At 49.1% G+C, this 6,916-nt stretch overlaps 1 protein-coding gene across 1 annotated transcript in view; it reads right to left on the bottom strand.

The window, feature by feature from the left end:
- The window catches only part of Srcap (Snf2 related CREBBP activator protein), a 68,685-nt gene extending 62,687 nt beyond the window's left edge, over positions 1-5,998 (bottom strand). Inside the window, exons 1-2 of the mRNA XM_023710065.1 lie at positions 5,331-5,998; positions 3,342-3,415 (exon numbers count right to left, since the gene is read on the bottom strand). The gene's annotated coding sequence lies outside the window, so the exon portion shown is untranslated. The remainder of the gene's footprint in view (positions 1-3,341; positions 3,416-5,330) is intronic.
- Positions 5,999-6,916: the final 918 nt, after the last annotated feature.

Genomic DNA, 6,916 nt, shown 5'->3' with positions numbered 1-6,916 from the left:
GCTGGGGGATTGAACTGCGGTCCCTGTGCTTTGCTAAGCTTGTTCTAAGTAGGTACTTTAGACCACTGATCCATCTCACCAGCCCCAGCAGCAAAGAAAATCAAAAAGAGCTAGGAATCTAGCTTAGTGGTACAGCAGTCCTGATGTTCGATTCACCTGTAATGGAGCCAGTCAGATAGCTCAGCGGACTAAAGCACCTGCTTAGGCAGACGCCAGGGTGTAATCCTCGCATGCTGTGCCAGCCCATCCTGGCCATCCCTCTGGGGCATGCTTAGAAGGCAACTGAGACTGGGCGTGGTGACAGCCACCTGTAATCCCAGCACTTGGGAAGCTGAAAACAGGAGGATCACTATGAGTCTGATCTGTGTAGCGAGACCCTGTAGACACTGTACTAAAAGCACACACACACAAAAAGACTAAGAAAGGATATCTCAAATTCAAACCCAGCCTAGGCTACATGAATTCAAGGGCAGCCATACTACACTTTCTTTCTTTTTCTTTTTTTTTTTTTTTTTTGAGACAGGGTCTCACAATATAGTTCAGGCTAACTTTAAACTTACTTTCTTTGGAGAGGCAGTGTTGGTAGTGGGGATCAAACTCAGGACCATGAACTTGCTAGGCAGGCTCTTATGCTACTGAGCTATCTCCCCAGACCCTTGCACTTACTTTTTATATCCCAGGCTTGCCTGAACTTTGAAGTAAACCTCCTGCCTCAGCCTCCCAAGTGCTGGGATTACAGGCATGCACTACCATGCTTGGAATTACACAGGAAGACTTTAACCAGCCTGTAGAATTTAGTGACTTAGCATCCTATCTCAAATGGGCGGGGGGGTTTGACAGAAAAAGTGTCTAACCCATATAAACTGTTACTCCAGTATTACTCTTCTGGTTCAACTGCCCAAGTGAAGGAAATTACAATTGTGTGCTACAACATTTAGCTCTCTACTTCATCTTTTTTTTTTTAATTTATACAGGGTCTCACTACACAGATTGGACTCATAGTGATCCAGTTTCAGCCTCCCAAGTGCTGGGATTACAGGTGCGTGCCACCACACCCAGTCTCAGTAGCTGTCTCGGTGCACCTTGGAGATGGGGCCAGCACGGCATGCCAGGGATCGAACCTGGTCCCTGCATCTGCCTAAGCAGGCTCTTTAGTCTGCTGAGCTATCTGGCTGGCCCTTCAGCTCTCTACTTCAAATAAGACCTGAGAACACATCCTTGAAAAAAGATCACACATGAAAGAAGTAGATTTTTTTTTTTTTTTTTTTTGCAGAACTGGGGATTGAACTCAGGCCCTTGCACTTGCCATGCAAGCGCTTATTCTACTAAGCCATCTCCCCGGCCCTGAAAGTAGAATTTAGACCCAGGTAATATCATACCACAACCATGAAGAACTTTTTTTAAGATGGAGTCTTTATTTTTTTAAATTTTATTTATTTGTGGGGGGGGGCCAGCTCAGCCCACCAGGGGGCGGGGCTGGCTGGCATGAGGTGCTGGGGAATTGAACCGCGGTCCCTGTGCTTTGCTAAACTTGTTCTAAGTAGGTGCTTTAGACCACTGAGCCATCTCACCAGCCCCAAGATGGAGTCTTGCTATACAGTCTAAGCTGGCCTCACACTTGGGGCACTCCTGCCTCAGCCTTCTGAGTGCTGGGATTAGAGGAATACACTATGTCTAGCCATAGAGACCTTGTTACTCTCCCTGGCAGAGGGAAGGTGATCCAATCTTTATCCATCCACACCCTCATTTTGGTTGTTGTACCACTAACATCAAACCCTCCACAGAAAATCCAGATGCAGATATTCCTACACAGTTGCTGAATGGCTCCAAACTGGAGTTTTTCACTACTCAAACAGCAAAGTTAAAAAAAATAATAATCTGGGGGCCGCTGAGATAGCTCAGCAGACTAATGTGCCTGCCTCAGCAAGCTTTGGCAAGTGCAGGGGCTGTGGCTGGATCCTGCAACACACACCATGCCAGTCCCACCCCTGGGTGGGCTGAGCAGGCCAGAGTCCTGGAGTGGTGGCACATGCCTTTAACCCCAGAGCTGGGGAGGCTGAAAACAAAGAGGGTCACCATGAGCCCAAACTGCATAGTGAGACCCTGCACCAACCAAATACATTAAAAGGGGCCGGAAAGATGGCTTAGTGGAATAAGCACTTCCCTGGCAAGTGCAAGGGCCTGAGTTCAAGCCCTGGATCCACCAAAAATAAACAAAATCAAAGACAAATACATTAAAAAAATGAATAAATAAAAATAAAAATCAGCTAAGTGTTCTTCACTTTACGTGTAGTCAAACAAAAATGGAACTTGGAAAAACCTGTACAGGCTGAAAGTGAGTCACACACTTTTTCACTGTGGACATAAAGGGGTGGTGCTTCAGTCTAAGCACCACACTCACCCAGACAATATACAGAGCTTGTTAGTTGATTAAAACATTTGTCATTGTGCTTTGCTTTTTGTGCATTTGCGTAAAATACCATAACCATGATTCCAAGCAAAGTTAGTGATACCAGCAGTAAAACTAAGGAAAACTGAAAACAATACAAGTGAAGAAATTATTGCCAAATCTGTTAAGATCCTTGACAAATTAACTTGTAAGTGTAATGGGGGGGGGGGCGCGCCCTGGGGAGATAGCTCAGTGATCTAAGTGCCTGCCTGGCAAGCGCAAAAACCCGGGTTCCATTCCTGATACCGCATGCCATTTTGAGTGTGGTGACACACACTTGTAATCCCAGTGCTGGGGAGGCTGAGACAAGAGGATCACTATAAGTCTGAACTGCATAGCAAGACCTACCAAATAAATAAAGTGTAATCTTTGGGCCTCAAAATCAATTATTTGGTTTCACACTATCTTTTTTTTTTTTTTTTTTTTTTTTTTGAGACATAGTCTCCCTGTACAGTTTGGGCTGACCTTACACTCACTCTGTAGTCCTACTGGTCTTGAACTCACAGTGAACTTCTTGTCTCAGCCTCCAAAATGCTAGGTCTACAGGCATGCGCCACCACACCTGTCTTCTCATTATTTCTTTGGTTAAAAATTCAGCTCTTGAGGGGCCAGGGAGATGGCTCAGTGGAATAAGCGCTTCACTGGCAAGCACAAAGGCCTGAGTTCAATCCCCAGTTCCACAAAAAAAAAAAAAGAAATCAGCTCTTGAATGTGTCAGTGTTGGAACACAAATTTTGAACTGAATTCAACACCTAAGGTGTCATTGTCGTTCTTCCAACAAAACTCTGTAAGTATCAACCATAATTAGTCCCATTCTTGTATTTTCTCTCACTAGCATAAGGTCCTGGGTTCAATTTTTGGTACCAAAAAAAAAAGGCATCTGAACCCTCACCTGTGTGAGCTGAGACCACACCCCCTGTGAAAGTCTGCACTTCCACGGTGCCGCCGTAATGAGGAGAATTACACCTAAAATAAAACACAATGGAAGGAAACCAGCAGTCAGGAATCTATCCACGTTCACCAATATTCATCGAAGTTCATGATTTACTGCAGCTTTGTTGTTGGTTGGTTGGTTTTTGGAGTTGGGATCTCATTACATAATTCAAAATGGCCTTGAACTTGCTATGAACCCTAGGGCTCAAACTGGCTATTTTCCTGTCTCAGCCTCCCCAGTCTGAAATTACAGGTCTGCACCATCGTATGGACCTGGCTTACTGCAACTTTTTTTTCTTTTTTTTTTTTTGGCGGAACTAGGGATTGAACTCAGGCCCTTGCTCTTGCCAGGGAAGTGCTTATTCCACTGAGTCATCTCCCTGGCTGCAACTTTTTTTTCTTTGGCAGACCCGGGGATTGAACTCAGGCCCTTGCACTTGCCAGGGAAACGCTCATTCTACTGAGCCCTCTCCTCAGACCTTACTGTAATTTTTTGAGACTTCCAAATGTACCCCAATCGGTTCCCACAACAGTATGAAAATCTCAAATCTCAGAAGAATGTAAGCAAATCATGTTTTGTGGGGACAAAATTCAACACAGACATAAAAATTCTGGCTGAAGGCAGAACAAGAAAACAAAAAGTTTCAAAAGCCTAGAGGCCAGGGATATAGCTCAGCAGCATATACATCTGCCTGGCCAGGTCCTGAGTTCAATCCTGCAAAATAAATAAATAAAAGCTTAAATGTAAAAACCTTCAATCACACAATGAAAGCCAAATAACAAAGCAGAAATAGCTGTCACATCCAGAAATTCATACATGCGGGTTATCTAGCAGTCTGATTCTTTCGAGTGAGGAGTCAACTGGAATAAAAACAGAATCTACAAGGAAAGTAAACAAACATGCCTATCACAGGAACCTATATCCAAGATTCAGGGCAGGACCAGGTGAATCCTGTAGCTGTGCCACCAGACACTTCCCTAAACCAGAAACTTACAAAAAAACACTAAGGAGCAGTCAGATAAATGAGTATGGCCATACAGGGAAGAACCATGCGCCGGAAACGAGCAGGGCTAAACCCACTGGGAGCCCGGAAGTGTTTCCCCAGTGTTTAAGGAAATTCCTTAACCGCGGTGCCGCCTTTGATTCCTCCCTACTCCACAAAACTCCCAGGATCCTGGCTAACCTGCATGTAAGAAGACTGAACTCTTGACCTCACTCTTTCATCTGCTCACCCTAGCCAAGCATTCCCCGCAGACTGACCCAGCATGACCCCTGACCCCTGCCCGAGATGCCACTAGCCCTAGACTAGTCCCGCCCCCTCCCGGACTCCCACCCCACCCAACGTGCGCGCCAGAATGGGGGAGGGGCCCGCGCGTGCGCGGCCGGAGGCGGAGCGAGCCGGCAACGCGCACGGCCCGGGGGCTCCCGCTAGAACCCAAGCCCACGCACAGAAGGGGCGCAAGACCTGGAAGCCCCTTGCCCACGCCCGCCAAGGAACCCCCCCATCACCAGGCCACCAGAAGCTCGGAGGGAGAGGGCTCGTGTCTCCAGGTCCTGGCCCCCTATTTATATGTGGTGGGCGCGCACCCCGACCCCTCGTCCCACGCCCCCCTCCTTCCCGCGTGCCCGAGTGACTGGTGAGGTGGGCGGGCAGCAGCGCACCTGGGTCCGTCCTCTCAGGGCTCGCTGGCTCGGGCACGCGTGCGCAGACGGGCGGGAGGGGAGAAGTGCCGCGCCGGGGCTCAGGGCCGGCCGGCTCCGGCCCCCTCTGTCTCTATGGGCGCGCGCCGACAGCCTCGCGCACCGGCCCCGGGGCCCCGGCTGAAGGTGCGCGCGCAGCACCCCGGGAAGGTGGGAGGGAGGCGGTGGCGGAAACATGCGCGCGCAGCCGCCTGTCAGGGGCGGGAGGACTGTGAAACGTCCGCCATCTTATCTCCCTCTCCTTACCTGCGTCCTCGGGGGCGTGCGCACCACCCCCCCTCCCGCCGAGGAGGGGGGAGGGCCCCCTCTTGGCCGCAGCCTTCACAGCCTTTAAATTCCCCTGGGGAACGCGACTACTGCCACCGCCTTGCCTCTACTGCCTCCTCTCACGGCACAGAGACGCGGGCAGTGAGTTGTAAAGAAGAAAGACGCTATTCCCAGTGAGCCGCTGCCGCCGCCGCCGCCGCTGCCGAGGCCTCACCAAAATGGCCGCCGCCGTCTCGGCCGCCACCACCACCACCACCACAACCACCACAGCTCGCTAACACTACCGCCGGTGCGGCCCGTCCTCTCGCGAGAGACAGTAATGGGTGGGGGAACTCACGTGTTAGCGTAAGGCACTGGCGCGCCCGCGGAGCACGGTGGGAAACGTAGTCCGCCCTAAGACTGCGTTCGGCCGCTGAGCGCTTCTGACCCAGGTTCTTACGTTCGCTCGGGGTGCGTCATGGCTGAGACTGAAAACACCAACCTCCCACCTCACCCCACCCCGCTTTTTAAAAGATTTCCCCAGAGAGACGAACCAAATTAGAAGTAGAAACTTGATTTTCTAATCCCTGTGGCAGCCTACCTTCACAGCACAGCCTCCGTTTATGTGAAGAGTTTCCCAGCAGCATCCAACAACCAATGCCATCAGTTTGCAAACTTTCTACTTTAAGAACCTCTTTGAAGGGGCCGGGGAGATAGCTCAGTAGAATAAGTGCTTGTCTGGCAAGCGCAAGGACCTGAGTTCAAACCCCGGTTCCGGAAAAAAAAAAAACCCTCTTTGAGAATCGGGTACCCCCACCGAGTAGAATAACAGCTACCTTATACTGAGGCTATTGTGCCTTTGTTATCTCTGAATCTTAACAATGCTGCAAACAGTTCTCTAACACTCGTAGCCAAACGAGGAGGATGCTTTACCTAGGACACCCTGAAAAAGATTTCATTCAGCTTCTCTTAGTCCACTCAGTTCTGGGAAGAAGGGATTGTTGGTTCATTTTACAACTTTAGTCTCAGTCAACCCAGATTTGGTGAAAGAGCCATATTAATCTCACCACTTAAGGGTCAGAGAGTTAGCTTAGCTCAGTGACATAAGTGCCTGCCTAGCAAGCACAAGGTCCTGAGTTTGATCCCTGGTACCGGCAAAAAAAATTATACCATTTGAGAAGCTGGGGCAAGAGGAAAGCCATGAGTTCAAGCCCAGCCTGAACTACCTGGGGAGACCCTATGTGGGAAAAAAAAGAGAAGTGAATGGTGCCCACGTTTTTTACATACCCCAGCGTGGGAGAGTGGAGCCTGGGCCCTTGTCTAAGTAGGTTGGACCTAACCTTAACATTATGCTACTAATTTGATGCTGTGTAACACTGAACAATTCACTTCATCTCTCTGAGCCTCAGCCTTTCATCTATAGAGTGGGGATGGAGTTGTTAATGTAAAGTTGCTTCAAGTGGCAGGGAGATGGCTCAGTGGAATAAGTGCTTCCCTGGCAAGCCCAAGGGCCTGAGTTCAATCCCTGGTTCTGCCAAAAATAAAAAATAAATAAATTTAAAAAGCTATAAAGAATTACCCAAGGG

The sequence above is a fragment of the Octodon degus genome, unplaced genomic scaffold (assembly GCF_000260255.1).
Source record: "Octodon degus isolate 3935 unplaced genomic scaffold, OctDeg1.0 scaffold00001, whole genome shotgun sequence".
NCBI lineage: Eukaryota > Metazoa > Chordata > Mammalia > Rodentia > Octodontidae > Octodon > Octodon degus.
This window is presented reverse-complemented; position numbering and strand designations above follow the sequence as displayed.